Below are 21151 nucleotides of genomic sequence, written 5' to 3' on the forward strand. Positions count from 1 at the left end.
GCCTACCACAAAATAGGACCCCTGCCCAAAAGAGAATAAGGGATTAGATTTGTGAAATGCCGACAGTCATCATGAGGCAATTGCTGAATGACGGTGAGGTCCCACTGGATTGGAAATGAACCATTGTCATACCTACAAGGTAAATGCTGAGAGGCTGGTCACCTGGCTAGAGAATCTAGAACTAGGGGTCATAGTCTCAAGGTAAGAGGTCGGCCATTTAGGACCAAGATGAGGAAAAATTTCTTCACCCAGAGAGCTGTGGATGCTCAGTCGTTGAGTATATCCAAGATTGAGATCAATAGATTTTTGGACACTAAGGGAATCAAAGGATATGGGGATAGGGCAGGAAAGTGGAGTTGAGGTAGAAGATCAGCCATGATCTTAATGAATGGCGGAGCAGGCTCAAGGGGCCATATGGTCTACTCCTGCTCCTATTTCTTATGTTTTTATATTCAAAAAAGGTGACAAATCTAATTTAGGAAACTTTTGGCCCTCATTATTCTTTGGTCAGTAACATGCAGCAAATATCAGAAGCAAACTTGAGTATTATCTGCATAACAATAACCTAGTAAGTAGCCACAACATGGGTTCAGATTCTGCTTTACCAATCTTAAATTGAATGTGGCAACCCATATGATGTGATGTATTTACTTTAAAAAAAAACCCTGACAAAGGCCTTCACCATCAAAAACAAGAATATGTCATTTATTGTTTGCAAATTGACTGCTGTGGTTGCTTACGTAACCCTTGCACTTCTAAAGTTGTGATGTGCTTCAGGATATCCTAAGGATGTGATAAGACGTTGTATAAATGCAAATTCATTCTTCCTACACCCAATTACCAACATAACGTAATCACTTGAAATGTGCGTTAACAAACAATTGATGTGACACTTTAAAAAAACGATACTACAAGTGGAGAGCAACATACAGAAATCTGCACACTGTTCATGCAATGGGCCATTTATGTAAAAGGTATAAATTCTGACTAAATCCAAATTGGGGTAATGCATGTTAGTTCAGAAAAAATGATTTTAGATTAATCCAAACCTGTTCTGTTATTCTGGAGTATTTAAACTATCATAACCATAGATTTGTTACTAAAATCACTAAATACTGAAAAAAATGCAAATTGAAATTAACATATAATTGTTCCAACAAACTGTATGTATTTATTTTCCGCAGAACTGAAATGCTACTTAATCTCACCATATGACAAAAAAAATCAAGAATGTTGGGTAATGGAAAATTTACATGGTGATTAATAGGCAGAGTGTAAACAGAATGATAGTTTAAAGAAATGCTTCAAATTCAACTTAAAACACTTTCTACTTTTAATGTGTCAAAACTAAAGGGTATAACAATATCAATTTGTGCGAATGTTGCTTGTTTGGAATGTATTACTGATTTCAAGAGAGAAAATTGTGATATTGCACAATTGTGAGTAAACTTATCTACGTGAATAATTCAGAACTTTACTGTTGCATTTTATGGCCTCTTCTGAATCACTTGATGTGTGACGACATTGACATTGCTTCCTACACATGTTCTGTGAAGAATTATTTCTTGAAAATCAGTTTTCAGTAAACTGCTGTAATGATATCGCAATTATTAATCTTTGAGTGTGGACATGAGAATGAACTTGCATTTATATATCACTATATCATGTCCTCAGGATATACTGTTTGAAATTAAGTTGATTTTGTACAAAATTTATGTTTCCCAGGTTGCATACACGGTACAAAGAGTGGAGGGGAGACTCATAGACCAGGATCCATAGCTCGAGAGAGCAGAGTTCAAATCAAGAGTGTGTGACATGGAGCACAAAGTTTGTTGTGGAGAACACAAGAAAGCAGAATCTAGAGCTAGAGTGCAGGAGGGAGACTGAGATGCTGCCAAATCCCAGGACTCCAATCCCAGTGCTGCCAAACCACAGGACCACCCCTCTCCCAGTGCTGTGAAAGTGTAGCAACCCCTGTGCTGCTAAACCCGATGGCTTTCTCCCAGTACTGCTAAATGCCAGTATTTATATCCAGTCTTCCTCATATTGCCTACTATCTCCCTATGCATTCTGGGCTTTAAAAAAGGTAAGAATTTTAATTGAGTTCATAGTTAAAGGAATGTATAATCAAGGCCACAGATTTATAGTTTTCATGGAAAAATGGACAAAATCAGAGATTACGAAATCAACTCATGAATGAGATAAAATGCCTTGCAAACCTGAATAGAATAGACAGGGCTTACAAATAAGCTTGTTCAAAGTGACTGTTCAAAGATGTCACACTATACTATTTATGCATATGAAAATGGGAGAGCATTACCTTCCAATCACAATTTCGGTCTCCTTACCTAAGAAAGGATATACTTGCCAAAGAGGGAGTGCAACAAAGGTTCACCAGACTGATTTCTGGGATGGCGGGATTGTCGTATGAGGAGAGATTGAGTAGACTAGGCCTGTATTCTCTAGAGTTTAGAAGAATGAGAGGTGATCACATTGAAACATACAAAATTCTTACAGGGCTCGACAGGGTAGATGCAGGGAGGATGTTTCCCCTGGCTGGGGAGTCTAGAACCAGGGGTCACAGTTTCAGAATAAGGGGTAGGCCATTTAGGACTGAGATGAGGAGAAATTTCTTCACTCAGAGGGTGGTGAATCTTTGGAATTCTTTACCCCAGAGGGCTGTGAAGGCTCAGTCATTGAGTACATTCAAAACAGAGATCGATAGATTTCTAGATATTAAAGGCATCAAGGGATATTTAGATAGTGCAGGAAAATGGCGTTGAGGTCGAAGAGCAGCCATGATCTTGTTGGATGGCAGAGCAGGCTCGAGGAGCCAGATGGCCTACCACTGATCTACTGATCCTATTTCATGTGTTCTTACATTAGTCCATTAAAAAAAAATTGCATTCACAATTTGAAATTATGTGGCTTAGTTGTACATATTCTCTCTGTTTAAAGGCTGAAGGACATTAAAATATAAACCTGTTGGGAATTGTTGGAAGGATGTATGTGAATCCAACATCTTTGTAATTAATAGCTTTTCTGAAGACAAGTGTAGAAGCCACCTTCAGTGCATGAAGGCTTCCATGCAAAGATTTCAAAGCAGCCTCTGCAATAAATAAATAAATCGGTTATTTATGTGAATCAAAGGCTGCAGTATACATAGTATTACATAGCATTACATAATATTTACAGCACAGAAACAGACCATTCAGCCCAACAGGACTGTACATTTAGGTATTTAGTTTTTTTAAAGTGGGATATACTGGACGTGGATAAAATGTGTACAGTAAATTAACTGAATAGAAAAAAATGCAGAAATGTTTATACTGTCACTAGCGAGTACACATCAAATCTAAGCAAAAATGTTAGTTTTGATGCTAATCTATTTGCTCTTTTGCTAAAACAAACAAAAATTGCCTCCATGGAGTTGCTCTAACTGGAGAGAGCATTACAAATAGTGCAGATCAAACAGCCTACATAGATTCAGTGATCCTGGATTAAGGTAGCAGAATTCTGGATAAAAAAAAGCCCTTTCACATTTCTACATTCTAAAAATAATTTATTATTTAGCAAATTATATAATTATAAAGCAGGCAGTTACAACAAAGTAGCCTATGGCACACATGATAAATGTCTACATAACATAATTCCAAAACGTTTCTGTCGAAATTGTGCGTCTAGTTTAAAACAATTCCTGTGAACTATGACATAATTATCTCACGTTATCTTAGGAATGCTAGAGTACTGAGACACTTTACCTGAGGAAGGAGGAAGCCTCCGAAAGCTTGTGAATTTAAAATAAAATTGCTGGACTATAACTTGGTGTTGTAAAATTGTTTACAAAGGTAGATGAAGTAACATTTGCAAACAGTGGACGGATATCATGTGATAAAATGTCACACGATCAAATGCTATGCGATCAAACCTCCAGGAATATGTCCAACCAGACTTGACAACTCTAGTTGGTGGTGCAGGGCCTTGCACAATTTACCCTACTGTGTATCACATGGTATATAACACTCCTTTCCTTGTAAAACATGGTGTCATTCAACTTACTATGAGCAGAACCATGGAAAATCCCCAGTAATATAAACATTTTCCTGGAAGTGGCGAACGAACATCGTCCGCCATTTGTTAGACTTGCACTTGCCCATAGACTTTTCATGGGTTAGTTGCTCATATGGGGCGCTCAATCTAACGCAGTGCCCTCTACAGGGCATCTGGGACCGGTGTGAGCAGGGCAAGCAACTGTGTCTCCCCTTAACCAATCAGATTGAAGCATGTTATTAAGCAGCGCAGAGTTAGAAACAGGAAATTAAAGTTAGAGTAATGAATTCAATGTCAGATCAGGTACAGAAAGAGAAATAGAATGTAAGAAATATTGAATTAAGAGACAGAGATAAAAGAGACAGAAAGAAAAAGTAAAAAAATAAAAATATATTTTTTTAAATGTCTAACAACAACTAAAATCTGAAGGAATGAGACTCCACAGTTGTAAAAGTTAATTTTCAGTGCCAGAGAGATTGTTTTGCAGTCATTAAGACTTCCAGCGCCATTAAAGATGTGCTTAGACTTAAATAACTTGACGTACCTTTTTATGGTGCGATTAGTTCGTATCCATTAGGTCAGTGCAGGAACTTCACACCGTTCCATTCATTTGAACGGTGAGTCAGCCGGCAAGATGTCATTCTCACGGAGTTTACGGAGGAGCAGGGCATCTGGTACAACAACTTCCAGATTTCCGTGTTTAACTGCGCACGTGTGGTCGCCGGAAGTTGCTGTACCCGATGCACAGAAATAACGCTGAGCCCTGTTAACCTCACCTTTATTTTCACAGGAAAATCCAACCCATTATGTTGGTACACAGTTTCTGTCAGCCATGCAGTGTCTAATGAAAATCTCTGTGACGTACTTTAAAATAAATAAAGAAACAAAGGCAGCCACTTGCAATGTAGGGATATCTCTCCAGAAACAGAAAATACTGGAGTCACAATATCTTCAGCCCATAACTGACAATCCCTATAAACAAAGCCAGGGTCTGATCTCCAATCTGAATAGCAATAGAATTTGAACACTATGGGACCGATTTTCATCCTCTCTGTTTGGTAGGAATGGAGCGGTAGCGCAATGAAAATTGTGGTGCGGCGCTTACTGTCTCATTCCTGATGATGTCTGGCCCTCCCCAATTTTGGAATGGTCTGGGAATTAGGCAAGCAGTGCTCCTTCCCGAAAGAAGTAAGAGCCTACTTAATATATGCAAATCGAGGTCCTAAGACGTACCTAGGACCCGGAGGCAATTTGGGCTTATGTTGGGTCCATTACGAAAGCCCTACCCATTGGAATTGTACGTAGAGGCTGCAGGTAAGTTGCTGCAACAATTTTTTGTGGGGCCAGGAGGAGTACGAATGTTCTTCCCGGTCCCACAAAACCATCACAGCCACCGCAGGTTTCTCCGCAGCTACCCTCCACCCCCCCAACCCACGATTGCCTGCCAACGTGTCTCTGCCAGCTTGGCTCTGCAAGGAGGTGATAGATTTCCTACACCCCCTCTGATCGCTGAGTTGCCTGTCCACAATGGAAACCCACAGGTAGCTCGCCTATCAAGTTAAAATGAGGCCCGACCCTGAAAATAGTTTGGGCCTTTCGCTATTGAAATTGTGTTGGCATCCAGACTGCGACGCCCATCACCCACCTGATGTCCACCTACGATGAAAATTGGCCCCCATCTGTCGCATAAGCATTAATACTGAACTGAGTGTTATGAGACCAAAATTAGAAGGTTTATTAATTAATACTCTGTGGTCTGAGTTCTAAAGCCAGCTGCTGTTTACAGTTTTGAGGAATGTATTTCTTGGAAATCTATTGAGTTTCTTGTGATGCAAGGTTTTGTGAAAGTTCATAAGGGCAATGATTTTATTTTGTAGTTAAAAGTGATATTTATTTCAGTCATAAAAAGCACAATTAATGTTAACTATCGCAGACTGTATTATCTTCCTCCACTGCTTTATTTCTCTCTTTCTCATGGCCTCACACACAAAGGTGAAGAAGTCAATCACAAGATTACAAACAGATAGTCTTTGTCGTGGCATGTTTTGCTTTATAGAATAGTACTTTGCTCAGTAGTTATGAAAAATAATTATTTGTAATTATTAAGTTAATGCTTCTGCTAAAATGGTGGACAGAAGAAAATCTTACAAATGCGTGTAAGTGCTCATTCACTAGTGTTTATTATTTTCTGGGCTCATGTCTCTGACACAACCACTCCAGTATTTTGTAGGTTCCATTTTCCCTCTCAGAGCTTCTTGTATTTCCCTACTTCGCTGAAGTTTTACACTTGCTCCATGGTGCTAAAATATTTGCGTAATGGAAACTAAGACACGTACTGCTGGAAATAACAACATATGGTACTATATAGTCACTGTTGTTACATAGACAAACACGAAAGCCAATTTTGTGCACAGCCAGGTCCCGCAAGCAGCAATGAGGTAAATGACCTAATAATCTACGTTAGTGACATTCCTACATTGGCCAGAACACCAGGAAAACTCCCCTTCTCTTTGAATAGTGCCATGGGATCTTTTATGTTCACCTGAGAGGGTAGACTTGGTTAAAGATCTCATCTGAAAAACAGCACTTCCCACAGTGCAGCACTCCCTCAGTACTGCATTGAAGTGTCAGCTTACATTATGTGCTAAAGTCTTGGTTGGTTGTGGGAGGGAGCTTTGAACCCACGACATTCTGATTCAGAGGCAAGAGTGCTATCACTGAGATAAGGAGCAAAGAATCCCATTGTTAGGAGGACTAAAATAATTAAGAAATAACAATGGGAAGACAGAATAATAAAAAAGCAAGTAAATGTTTATTTACTGCAAGAAACTTTCAGGAAAATGAAGCTCCACCAAATAAAATGATGTGTAATGTGGAAGCAATTAAACAAAGTGGGAAGAACAAAAATATTATTGTATTAAAACAAAACACAGCTAAAAAGTTTATTAAGTTGAAGCAACACTTTTGAAAACAGGTTGCTAATTCCCCTATCATTAGGAATAAATATCAAGGCAGCCAGGGCAAAGCAACATGGAGAGAAAGGAGACAAAGAAAAAGCATTAAATGCCATCCAGAATTACATCAGCAATTAAATCATTAAAATGTAATAAACTTGCCAATTAATTAATTAAATAAAATGGGCAATGGTGCAGGTATCTCCCAAATGAATTAATTAAATAAAAGCAGGCTTCTCATTAGTTATTGGTTGGGAGCATAAGCTACTAATCTTAACAATAAATCAATTAAGTAGACTATGGTTCTGAACATGGGCTGCTGGCAAATTAATTAATTAAGAATTACAGCAACCTCAGAGAATTAATTAAAAGTGGTGTCAGAGAAAGAATAATCAGTTTGGCTCAGATCAGCAGCAATAAATTAATTAAATTGGTTTTCTTAAATGTGGGCTTCTGGTCAATTAATTAAAAGCAGATGAACTTGTGTTGGCCTCTATGGAGAACAGCAGTAAGTAGGCAGTTGGAGCCTTCAGGAAAGCAAACAGGGTCAGGATCACTGGAAGGAGGCAAGCAGGGAGTGAGGGCAGGCACCAGGTGAGGGAGAGAAGAAGTATTGAGGACAGATAGTCTCGGGAAGAAACAAGCAAGAAGCCCATGACTTTAAATAAAGTAAAATTTCCCTACATTTAAACAGTAACTGCACTTTGAAAGTAATTAATTGGCTGTGAAACACTTTAGGACTTCCTGAGGTAGCGAAAGGCACTATATAAATGATAGTTCATTCTTTCTTAAACAAGGTAAAATAAAATGGAATTTAAATAGACTAAGTCCTTAAATACATTTAAAATAGAAGTAAATTCAAATAAAGTTTAAATTAATTTTAATGTAAATAAACTTAAACTTGCCTGCAGTGTGACCTGGACAAACTGACCTGAGAGATACAACCTGCATGAACAGTAGCCCTACCTAGTGTTGGGTGGATTCAAACATAGGTATAAATAGTAACACCCAGGTGCAACGTAGGTGTGACAGAATCATGAAAAGCAAGTGGTGCACATTATATACTTTGGGTCCAGGCTCTACATAATTAGTTTGTCTATCAGATTTAAGGGAATTGGCTAAAATGTAGTCTGTACATGGGACTGTCACATTAGTGATTGTTCACTTCCAATTGTAGAAAACTTGAAAGTTGCTCCTGATGAGAGAGTACATGTATGTGATCAATAGCTCAGAGAATATTTTGAAACCCAGCACGACCATGGAAATTTCTGTTTTACACTTTATCATTGCTGGCTATCCAAGTGTCCATTGCATAAAGGTGTTGAAAGTTTACAACTTAACTGTAATCAGTACTAACTTTTCCCTGTTGGACTCACTAGCTCTTGAAAATCCATTTATATGTCTGCTATTGATTTTTAAAAAAAATTTACACTAAATTAAAACAGGAACCAAGAGCTCTCTCTCTCTTTGAGGTATTCTAGCTTTCTCCACTTACCCTCTTAGAGTTTGTACTCAAACCATCTGTGTTTGCATATGTGTAATTGCCTATAAATACATGTCTGTGATTTGTGGAAATAAATTGGTTCCAAAACAGTGGAAATTATTCAGATTTGCAGAAGAGTACTTCCACAAATTCCAACATCTGGCAATTTCTCCAATCCACAAATGGAAAATGTGAATCAAAAGGAAACCTTCAGTGAGAAATGCAATTCTTGACAAAAATAGACATTTCACATCCTTGCAGAATTGTAACATTTTTAAAAATGACTTTTTTTGTCCATTTCCATAACAGTAGCACTCAAACCAGAAGCACTGTAAATGCAGAATAAGCAACATTGTGTCAAGCCAGAAATTGTTATCTACTGAGAAAATCTACATTTTAACTACAAAAAACTCCACGTGTTGCCAGCCGGTTTAAACATTAAGTATTTATCTTCCTGCTGAACTTACTATAAATTAGTAAAATCACCTCGCAGTACAACATGTGAATTGAAATGCCAGCATTATTCCCAATAGTGTCAAACAATTATTATGCTGCTAAGGAATCAGAGGGGGAACTGTAAAAAATAAAAAATGTATCCACTTTTCTGCAGTGCATAGTGAAGCTACAGTAAATGTGTGCAAGATATCAAAGTAGGTACAGCACAAGAGGAGGCCATTCGGCCCATTGTGCCTGTGCCAGCTTTGTGACAGAGCTAGCCAATTAGTCACATTCCCCTGCTCTTTCCCCATAGCCCTGTAAATGTTTTCTCTTCAAGTATTTAGCCAATTCCCTTATGAAAGTTGTTATTGAATGTGCTTCTACCACCCTTTCAGGCAGTGCATTCCAGATCATTACAACTCGCTGTGAAAAACAAAATGTTTCCTCATGTCGTCTCTAGCTCTTTTGCCGATCACCTTAAAACTGTGTCCTCTGGTTACCAGCCTGTCTGCCACTGGAAACAGTTTCTCCTTATTTACTCTGTCAAAAATGTTTTGAACACCTCTATCAAATCTCCCCTTAACCTTCTCTGCTCTAAGGAAAACAAACCCAGCTTCTCTGGTCTCTCCACATAACTGAAGTCGCCCATCCCTGGCACCATTCTAGTAAATCTCTTCTGCACCCTCTCTAAGACTTTGACATCCTTCCTAAAGTGTAGTGCCCAGAATTGAACACAGTACTGCAGCTGAGGCCTTACCAGTGTTTTGTAAAGGTTTAGCATAAATTCCTTGCTTTTGTACTCTGTGCCTCTATTAATAAAACCCAGGATCCCATATGCTTTTTTAACAGCCTTCTCAACTTGTCCTGCCACCTTCAAAGATTTGTGTATGTGCACTCCCAGGTCTCTGTTCCTGCACCACCTTTAAAATTGTGCCATTTCGTTTATATTGCCTCTCCTCATTCTTTCTGTCAAAATGTATCACTTCACACTTCTCTGCATTAAATCTCATCTGCCATGTGTCTGCCCAATTCACCAGTCTGCCGATGTCCTCCTGAAGTCTGTTACTATCTTCCACATTGTTTACCACATTTTTGAGTTTAGTGTCATCTGCAAACTTTGAAATTATATCCTGTATACCCAAGTCCAGGTGATTAATATATATCACATATATGTGTTACACTAAGTAAATAAAGCAAAGAGCTCAATGCGCTCAGGTGATGAGAATTAAATGTGAGCCAGATTCAAAAGCATTTAAATTTCATTAACTTACTAGCACTGGAAAAAACTTTGGGCTGGATTTTGCTGTAAAAATTACGGTGAGGCTAACATCGCTCACCGCAGTTAAATGCAGAAATCGGGATGCGCTGCTCCTCTGCAAACTGCATGAAAAAGATATCTTGTCTTCCGGCTCCCCATTCAAATGAATTGAACAGCGTGACTGCATTGACGTCCTAGATACGGACTAAACTCGCTAGAAAAAGTTAGGGCTTGTCTATTCCAGTGTAAGTACCCTTTTAACGGCGTGGTAACTCTTAATGATTGCCAAACAACCTCTCTGGCACTGAAAATTAACTTTTACATCTGTAGAGTCTCAATCCTTTAGCTTTTAATTATTGTTAGACATTTTTTAAAAATTTAAAACATTTTTTCATATTTTTTCTTTTATCTCTCTTAATCCAATCTTTCCTTCCCTCTCGTTATTTTGCTTTCTGTACATGATTTGACATTCTAACTTACACTTCCTGGATCAGTCTCTGCACCGCTCATTAACGACTCTTAAGTCTGATTGGTTCAGGAGACACACAGCTGCTTGCCCTGTTCACACAGATCCCAGATGCCCTGTAGAGGGCACTACGCTGTTTGGATCTCTAATTTACAGTAACTTGCCGTGCAAAAACTCAGAGAAAGTCTATGGGCAAGTGCAAGTCTAAGTTTGTTTGCCACTCACAACAAAATCTGGCCCAGTAAAATTAAGCATATTGAATTATTCCATTTTTTTATTATGTGGATATTTGAGTCAGCTGAAAAACAGTCAAGTCTGATTAAAATTTTTGAGTAGTCACCTAAATATAGCATTCAGCCTGAATCGCTTATGATTGACATTATCACTTTTGCTGAGCTTGCACCATCAAGGTATTTGTTAGGAGTCGCTCAACACCAGGTTATAGTCCAACAGCTTTATTTGAAATCTCAAGCTTTCGGAGCTTTGCTCCTTCGTCAGGTGAGTGAAGAGTTGCATAAAGGCACAGCATATATAGTCAGAGAACAATGCCTGGTGATTACAGATAATCTTTCTAACTGCCCTTTATCACACCTCGGCAGAGAGATAATCACAGCAATCAAAGGAGTGAATGGTGTTCATACAGGTTAGTCAGGGAAACATTACATCCAAGAATACTGAGGTGGGGTCACAAGGGGTCCAATCAGAAAGACAGAGAGAGAGAGAGACCAGAAAGAGAGAGAGAGAGAGACAATGACCAGTTGTATTAAAAACAGATAACTTTTTTTCGCTGGAAATCGCAGCAGATCCGGTCGCATCTGTGATGGAGAACAAACCAACTACGACTAGAGTCTGGATGACTCTACGTCAGTTGGGGTTACATGTAGCATGACATGAACCCAAGATCCCGGTTGAGGCCGTCCTCACGGGTGCGGAACTTGGCTACCAATTTCTGCTCGATGATTTTGCATTGTCGTTTGTCTCGAAGGCCGCCTTGGAGAACGCTTACCCGAAGATCGGTGGCTGAATGTCCTTGACTGCTAAAGTGTTCCCCGACTGGGAGGGAACCCTCCTGTCTGGCGATTGTTGTGCGGTGTCCGTTCATCCGTTGTCGCAGCGTCTGCATGGTCTCGCCGATGTACCATGCTCCGGGGCATCCTTTCCTGCAACGTATGAGGTAGACAACGTTGGCCGAGTCACAGGAGTATGAACCATGTACCTGGTGGGTGGTGTCCTCTCGTGTGATGGTGGTATCTGTGTTGATGATCTGGCATGTCTTGCAGAGGTTACCGTGGCAGGGTTGTGTGGTGTCGTGGACGCTGTTCTCCTGAAAGCTGGGTAATTTGCTGCGAACGATGGTCTGTTTGAGGTTAGGTGGCTGTTTAAAGGCGAGTAGTGGAGGTGTGGGGATGGCCATAGCGAGGTGTTCGTCGTCATCGATGACATGTTGAAGGCTGCGGAGAACATGGCGTAGTTTCTCTGCTCCGGGGAAGTACTGGACGACGAAGGGTACTCTGTTGGTTGTGTCCCGTGTTTGTCTTCTGAGGAGGTCTATGCGATTTCTTGGGTGCTGAGGTGCCCGTCTTTGATGGAGATTCGTCAAGCAGAAATTGATAGCCAAGTTCCGCACCCATGAGGACGGCCTCAACCGGGATCTTGGGTTCATGTCACGCTACATGTAACCCCACCTGACGTAGAGTCATCCAGACTCTAGTTGTAGTTGGCTTGTTCTCCACACACATTTTTAAAAATTCTTTTTATTCGTTCACGGGATGTGGGCGTTGCTGGCGAGGCCAGCATTTATTGCCCATCCCTAATTGCCCTTGAGAAGGTGGTGGTTAGCCGCCTTCTTGAACCGCTGCAGTCTGTGTGGTGACGGTTCTCCCACAGTGCTGTTAGGAAGGGAGTTCCAGGATTTTGACCCAGCGACAATGAAGGAACGGCGATATATTTCCAAGTCGGGATGGTGTGTGACTTGGAGGGGAATGTGCAGGTGGTGTTGTTCCCATGTGCCTGCTGCTCTTGTCCTTCTAGGTGGTAGAGGTCGCGGGTTTGGGAGGTGCTGTCGAAGAAGCCTTGGCGAGTTGCTGCAGTGCATCCTGTGGATGGTACACACTGCGGCCGGACCTTCTGCGATTTCCAGCGAAAGAAAAGTTATCTGTTTTTAATACAACTGGTCATTCTCTCTCTCTCCCTCTGTCTTTCTGGTCTCTCTCTCTCTCTCTGTCTTTCTGATTTGACCCCTTGTGACCCCACCTCAGTATTCTTGGATGTAATGTTTCTCTGACTAACATGTCTGAACACCATTCACTCCTTTGATTGCTGTGATTATCTCTCTGCCGAGGTGTGATAAAGGGCAGTTAGAAAGATTATCTGTAATCACCAGGCATTGTTCTCTGACTATATACGCTGTGCCTTTATGCAACTCTTCACTCACCTGACGAAGAAGCAAAGCTCCGAAAGCTTGAGATTTCAAATAAAGCTGTTGGACTATAACCTGGTATTTGTTGTCAAGGACGATGTCCACATATGATCTTGAAGTGTAAAGCATCTTCCTTTCAACTGTGGACTGAGAAACTTGGAGGAGAGTAGTTAGTGGGCTGCCAAATTCCCAGCAAAGTAGTTGCCTCTTGGTTAGATTCAATTTAGACCAATGATAAACATGAGGGGGTCGAATTTCTGCTAGTTATATCAGCGCAATCCGGGCAGAATCAGCCGAACCAGCGCAAAAGATTGGGGAATTTTAAAACTAAGTGAGTTACGCCCAAAAACACTTATGTTTGTGTTTGCCTCAATCTTTTACGCTGGTTCAAGGTCAGGCCCCGCCCACAAAACTGGCCACGCTCCTAGGTCAAAATTTCGAGTTTCCGCCGAGTGCACTGGTTCAGGAAGGCTCTTCACATTGTGCTCATTCTCTTAGGCACACAGGCACTAATAGGCACATTTTAAAAGTTTTTTCATATTTAATTTGCTAAGAAACTGACCAGTGAACATCAATGAAACTACTAAATGGTTCAGCATAGTTTTTAAAAAAGTCATTTTCAGTGATTTTAAATCAGGTTACTCACAGGTGGAGGACTGGACATCCTTATTAAAAATACTTAATTTTAGTGATCAAACCATTTTCAGCTGTATTAATAAAACTGCACCAGGTTACCACTCTTGAATCAGCAATAAGAGCAAGAGTAGGCCTGACCCACCATTCAATAAGATCATGGCTGATCTTCAACCTCAACTCCACTTTCCTGCCCAATTCCCATATCCCTTGATTCCCCTAGAGTCCAAAAGTCCATCTATCTCAGCCTTGAATGTACTCAATGACTCAGCATTCACAGCCCTCGAGGGTAGAGAATTCCAAAGATTCACAACTCTTTGAGTGAAGAAATTCCTCCTCATCTCAGTCTCAAATGGCCAACCCCTTATCCTGAGAATATGCCCTCTTGTTCTAGACTCTCCAGCCAGGGGAAACAACCTCTCAGCATCTACCCTGTCAAGCCCCCTCAGAATCTTGTATGTTTAGCTGAGATCACTTCTCATCTAAACTCCAGAGAGTATAGGCCCAGTCTACTCAACCTCTCCTCATAGGACAACCTTCCCATCCCAGGAATTAATCTGGAGTACCTTTGTTGCACCACCTCTAAGACATGTACATCCTTCCTTAGATAAGGAGACCAAAACTGTATGCAGTACTCCAGGTGTGGTCTCACCAAACCCTGTAAAATTGTAGTAAGACTTCCTTACTTTTGTACTCCAACCCTCTTGCAATAAAGGCCAACATACCATTTGCTTTCCTAATTGCCTGCTATACCAGCATGCTAACTTTTTGTGTTTCTTGTACCAGAATACATCAAGGAATACTTTTTAATGGAAAGAGAAAAAAAAAGAAACATTTACGTTCTATTGCGCTGCCTGATTGAGCTGGTTCATGGAAGATACCAGGACTTCAAGGGTTAAGTTACGAGGAGAGATTACACAAATTGGGGTTGTATTCTCTAGAGTTTCGAAGGTTAAGGGGTGATCTGATCGAAGTTTATAAGATATTAAGGGGAACAGATAGGGTGGATAGAGAGAAACTATTTCCGCTGGTTGGGGATTTTAGGAGTAGGGGGCACAGTGTAAAAATTAGAGCCAGCCCTTTCAGGAGCGAGATTAGAAAACATTTCTACACACAAAGGGTTGTAGAAGTTTGGAACTCTCTTCCGCAAACGGCAATTGATACTAGCTCAATTGCTAAATTTAAATGTGAGATAGATAGCTTTTTGGCAACCAAAGGTATTAAGGGATATGGGCCAAAGGCAGGTATATGGAGCTAGATCACAGATCAGCCATGATCTTATCAAATGGCGGAGCAGGCACGAGGGACTGAATGGCCTACTCATGTTCCTATGTTCCTAAGATTTTACGTTTGTGATTATGCAAATGAATTTTAGTGGAAACTTGAAGCCTAACCTAAACAGGGCAATTTTAAGTGCACTTTGGGCGCAATTTCCCGATTGCGCCCAAAGCGGAAACTTTATGTTGAGTTGTTCTAGGCCCCTGTTTACAGGACGACAATTTCATTTTCACTTGTGTGTTTAATCTACTACAATAGAGGTTGTTGCAGTGGCTCTGGAGTTGTCAGCTTTGATGTGTTTGCAAAGTCCACTCTACTCAGATTTAAAAGGCCTATAGTTTCTCTAGAGGAAATTGCCTTGCAAGAGGTTAGCTTTTGACAGTTAGTAAATACAAGTAATAAAAATTTTCCATTGACCCTGTAAGTATGGTATCATCTGCATTCTTACATGGTAAACCACTGCTGTAAATCAGGAAACAGTTGCATGTTTGTGTTTAATAGATTAACATACCAAAATGATTCTCTCTAAGTTACTGTGTGGTAATATTGACAAAATGAGAATTGCAAAATAGTTAAGCTAACCTTCAGCCTTGTAATTGACATTAGTGTTTTTTAGACAAATTTCCCAAGCCCTGGGAAACCCGGCCAACCAGCGTTAAATTTAAATCAGGCTCCCAACTGCTCTGTGGGAGCTTGATTTAAATATTATAATGAAGTGTCCTGTCTCTCCACAACAGCACACAGACATGCCATGCTACCCACCGCCATAAAAATGGTGGCAGGCGCGTACACAGCATTTTGCGATTTTTAATTTTTAACCTCTGACCCTCTCCCACCCATTAATGTCGACCCCGCTTTTTTGATTTGAAAAGAAGTATTACAATAGGCTTCAAAATGCTGGACAATGGATGAAATAAAGTGTTTAAAATTAAAATTTCTGGAGGACCATGTTTTCAAACTCTTGAAATAAATTTTATGCCTTCAGCACTCAAACCCCCTTCATTAAATTCATCACTGTGCTTTTGAATTTTTTTTGTACTTTCCCCAAATATAAAAGTTACTGAGTGTTGGGAATACCAGCGTTTTAAGTTATGACAAGCCGATGATAGACTGCACTTTCAGTGTAAATTCTTGTCTCCATGTGTCATAAAGCTTATATTAAGGGCTGTCACCTTTTTTGGAACTGTGTCACTTTCTTGAAGCTATTGATAGTTTATACTAGTTTTGTAGGTTGGCATGCATGCTATTAATTCCTCCAATCCCATGACCTGTCCCAAAACATGGGAGAAGATCACAGGCTGCTTCAATCCAATACCTCACCTAAAAAACGACAACACTGAATATTAGAAAATATTTTAACATAAAGGCAGCAAAAGAGAAGTTAGCATTTAACCAACAGACTCACATAGAGACAGGAGAAGTGCCAATCATGCCTCAAGCACGATAGCAGGTCAGAGGCTGGGTATTCCGCGGCGAGTGACTCACCTCCTGACTCCCCAAAGCCTTTCCACCTTTCTACAAGGCACAAGTCAAGAATGTGATGGAATACTCTCCACTTGCCTGGATGAGTGCAGCTCCAACAACACTTAAGAAGCTCGACACCATCCAGGACAAAGCAGCCGCTTAATTGGTACCCTATCCACCACCTTAAATATTTACTCCCACCACCACCGGCCCACCGCAGCTGCAGTATGCACCATCCACAAGATGCACTGCAGCAACTCGCCAAGACTTCTTTGACAGCACCTCCCAAACCCATGACCTCTACCACCTAGAAGGACAAGGGCAGCAGGCACATGGGAACCACACCACCTGCAAGTTCTCCAAGTCACACACCATCCCGACTTAGAAATATATCGCCGTTCCTTCATCGTTGCTGGGTCAAAACCCTGGAACTCGCTAACTAACAGCACTGTGGGAGAACCTTCATCATACGGACTGCAGCGGTTCAAGAAGGCGGCTCACCACCACCTTCTGAAGGGCAATTAGGGATGGGCAATAAATGCTGGCCTTGTCAGCGACGCCCACATCCCATGAATGAATAAAGAAAAACTTACCCCCACTGAGGACAGTGGGGACATTTAAATGGAAAGGTTGAAGGGCACGATGTCGAATGAACCATCATTGAATAAGGCAAGTGTTTCTTTGAATCAAATAATGAGAAGCCCCGATATACAATTCATAGCCTAGGAAATACCATAGATGATAAATTCACTGGTACTGCGCTCGCAATGGGGAGCTACACGCAAAAGGGGAGGGTGTAGGAGATTGGACTGTAACACTGTAGACCGATTCTCCAAAATAAACCCCCCTTTGAGCGTGCAAGATCAGTGAATTTACCCTGATTTTTTCAAGTCCAGCAAAAATTAGATTGAACTGGCCAAAAGGGCAAGTTGCACAGAACGTTCAGAAGAGGAGTCCACCCCCTAATTTGAATAGGTTACAAGCACATGAAAAGTTTGCCCCCAGAGGTTGGTCTGTAGCTTTATTGGCTGGGATCGTGCTCACCATGGAACTCCACTGCTGACCTCACCAAAGTTCGGGAGCTCAGGGGGCAGGAGCCTTCTAGGATAGCCCTTTGTCCCCCCACCCACCACCACCATAGACCCCTGAAATGCTATTGCAAGGTGGCCGCCCTGGGGAGAAGGTGCATGCTGTGTCCCCAGAGAATTCTGACTGCCCTAATTGGCCTCCTGTTTCAGAGGATTGTTTGAAAAATCTAATTAAAAAGGTTTCCCAGCCATCTTCAGGCCCCGACCACAGTCTGGAGCCCCCTGGTAGGGCCCACTTGCACTGTTCTGGGGGTTGGTACACCTCATCTCATTTGGCAAACTGACTTCCAAATGCGGGCTGGATCCTATGGCTGGAACAAGCACAGCTTTCCATCAAAGAATCGCTACTCCTGGCTGGGCCTGAGACATTAATGTCTGCCAGATGAAACTACCTCTGAAAACATGTCAGAGCAAATGACCTTAACACATTGGCCCTAATATTTACAGGGAGGCGGGGAGGATGTGGGGGAACGCGGTAGTGCGGGGGAAACCCGCGAGGGCGCGGACACGGAGGTCCACCTCAATTTAACGGCAGGATCTCATTATCAATTTTTTCTTCCATTTTCTGCCTGGCAGCCGGCCAAATTGACAGGCTGGCCGGGAAAACCAGCGGCAGGAGGCAGTAGCCAGGGACCCTTGGGGATGGTCTCCTGCAATCGTGATCGTGGGGCAGGCTGCAGATTGGGGCGCGGGGAGGTCGCTGATCGCAGCAGGGGCTGGAGAGCGGTCGCAATCAGCATAGGGGAGGCCGAAGGCTTTCTTGAGGGGCTGGGGAGAGCACAGCTGCTCCTCCTGGCCCACAAGGCACTTACCTTCCGGAGCCGGCAGCTCCCTCCTCCATTTTGCTTCTGGGTTTCCCGGGCCCTGGGAAATTCACACGGCTGCAGTTAAATTTATATCAGGCTCCCAAATGCACTGTGAGAGCCTGATTTAAATATGTTAATGAAGTGTCCCGCCTCGCACACCTCAAAACACACTTTTTTAAACATTTCAAAATATACTTTATTTCATAAAATTTAAGGATATGTAAATACACAAATAAAATTCAAATCAATACAATAGAGGTCGTACATACTACAATCCCATTATTACAATACAACACAGTGAATATCTTCTAATACATTCTGTACAATACAAAGTGGGGTGGCCTTACATGGAGGCCTTTCCCCATAGAGCCTTTGCGTAGGCCGCACCTCGCTTCAATACGTCCCGCAGCACATACTCCTGGACCTTGGAATATGCCAGTCGGCAACACTGAGTTGTGGTCAGCTCCTTCAGCTGGAAGACCAGCAGGTCTCGGGTGGACCAAAGGACCTCCTTCACTGAGTTGATGGTCTTCCAGCACCAGATGATATCTGTCTCGGTGTGCATCCCGGGGAACAGCCCGTAGAGCACTGCGTCCTGTGTTACCGAGCTGTTGGGGATGAACCGGGACAGATACCAACGCATCTCTCTCCACACCTTCTGCACGAAGGGGCAGTCCACCAGGAGATGGACGACGGTCTCATCCCCGCCACAGCCTCAGGGGCAGCTCACGGTGACGCTGACGCTGAGATTCCGTGCGTGTAGGAAAGACTGCACTGGGAGGGCGTACTGGGGCTCTACACACATTTGTTTGGCTATGGGTGGGTGTACAATCCAGCAAGGGAGCAGCTTATAAAGGGCTGCAGCTCACCATTAAAAGGGAAGTTGTTGTGGGGACAAGCTACCTAATTGTTCACAATGTTACCGTGGACACATGAGCAGCACTGTTACTTTTGGTGCTGAAGAGTTGATGTCCTGCTGCTCAAACTCCTTCTGTTCATGTATGATGTAGGGTTATTATCAAAAAAGCCATGATGCCCATGTGAGTGTCATGTACTGCGCTCTGCACTTGAAGGAACCTAACCACCCAGCAAAAGCTCTGCAACCCGTCCCATTGGTACCTCCTGTGATGAAGGTGATGAACGTAGTATTCATTTTTTCTGTCAACTTTAGTACTGGAACGTTCAGAATTTCACAGGCACCTTTGGTGGAATCTTGTGAAAAAAAATAGCTCTTATATGATGAAGCACCTTAAACAACTTACACGATGAGTTAATTTTGAAGCAGAGTGAGTGTTATTATATAGGAACATTGAGTGCCTAGTCTCTATCAGCAATGTGCCCCAAACATCCATGATAGGAATGACCAATTAATCTGTTTGTTGTAGGTGATATTGGTTAATGGAGAAAATTTGGCCAGAACATCCTTTTCTGATCTTTAACGTCCAACTCAAGTTCTGAAACAAGTAGTCAATGTAACATCTGATCCAAAAGTGGGCACCTACGACACTGCAGCACTGCCTCAGCAGCACAAGAATCCAGCTGGGAACCGTAGAACCATAGAACCATAGAAACTATACAGCAGAGAAGGGGGCCATTTGGCCCATCGTGTCCGCGCTGGCTCGAAGAACAACGAGGTGCCCATTCTAATCCCACCTTCCAGAACCCGGTCCGTAGCCCTGCAGTTAAGTCCAGGTACTTTTTAAAAGAGTTGAGGGTCCCTGCCTCTACCACCAATTCAGGCAGCGAATTCCATTCACCCACCACCCTCTGGGTAGAAAAGTTTTTCCTCATGTCCCCTCTAATCCTTCCGCCAATCAGCTTAAATCTACGTCCTCTAGTTCTTGAACTCTCTGCTAGGGGAAACAGCTACTTCCTGTCTATTCTATCTAGGCCCCTCATAATTTTGTACACCTCAATCAAGTCTCCACTCAGCCTCCTCTGCTCCAAGGAAAACAACCCCCAACCCCAGCCTATCCAATCTCTCCTCGTAGCTGCAGTTTTCAAGCCCTGGCAACATTCTTGTAAATCTTCTCTGCACTCTCTCCACAGCAATTATTTCCTTCCTGTAATATGGTGACCAGAACTACACACAATACTCCAGCTGTGGTCTTACCAGCGTTTTATACAGTTCCATCATAATATCCCTGCTTTTGTTTTCTATACCTCGGCTAATAACGGAGAGCATTCCGTATGCCTTCTTCACAAACTTATCTACCTGTACTGCCACCTTCAGGAACCTGTGCACATGCACTCCAAGGTCCCTCAGTTCCTCTACCCCTCTCGATATATTCCCGTTTACTGTGTATTCCCTTTTACTGTTTGCCCTCCCTAAGTGCATTACCTCACACTTCTCCGGGTTGAACTCCATTTGCCACTTTTCCGCCCACTCCACCAACCCATTGATATCTTCTCGGAGTGTACAGCTATCTTCTTCACTATCAACTACATGGCCAATTTTTGTGTCATCTGCAAATTTGCCAATCATGCCCCCTACATTCAAGTCCAAATCATTAATATATACCTCAAACAGCAAGGGACCTGATACTGTGGCACACCACTGGAAATGGATTTCCATTCGCAAAGACATCCATCAACTTTTACCCTTTGTTTCCTGTTACTGAGCCAATTTTGGATCCAATTCGCCACATTTCCCTGTATCCCATGGGCTTTTACCTTCCTGACCAGTCTGCCATGTGGGACCTTGTCAAATGCCTTATTAAAATCCAAGTAGACAACATCCACTGCAATACCCTCATCAATCCTCCTTGTCACTTCCTCAAAGAATTCAATCAGATTTGTAAGGCATGACCTTCC

General features: G+C 42.0%; 1 long non-coding RNA gene across 1 annotated transcript in view; it reads left to right on the forward strand.

The window, feature by feature from the left end:
* The first annotated feature begins 1731 nt into the window (after window positions 1-1731).
* The window catches only part of LOC137341826 (uncharacterized), a 35066-nt gene continuing 15646 nt past the window's right edge, over window positions 1732-21151 (forward strand). Inside the window, exon 1 of the long non-coding RNA XR_010967124.1 lies at window positions 1732-2086. This is a non-coding gene — a long non-coding RNA (uncharacterized lncRNA). The remainder of the gene's footprint in view (window positions 2087-21151) is intronic.

The sequence above is a fragment of the Heptranchias perlo genome, chromosome 24, assembly GCF_035084215.1.
Source record: "Heptranchias perlo isolate sHepPer1 chromosome 24, sHepPer1.hap1, whole genome shotgun sequence".
Lineage (NCBI taxonomy): Eukaryota > Metazoa > Chordata > Chondrichthyes > Hexanchiformes > Hexanchidae > Heptranchias > Heptranchias perlo.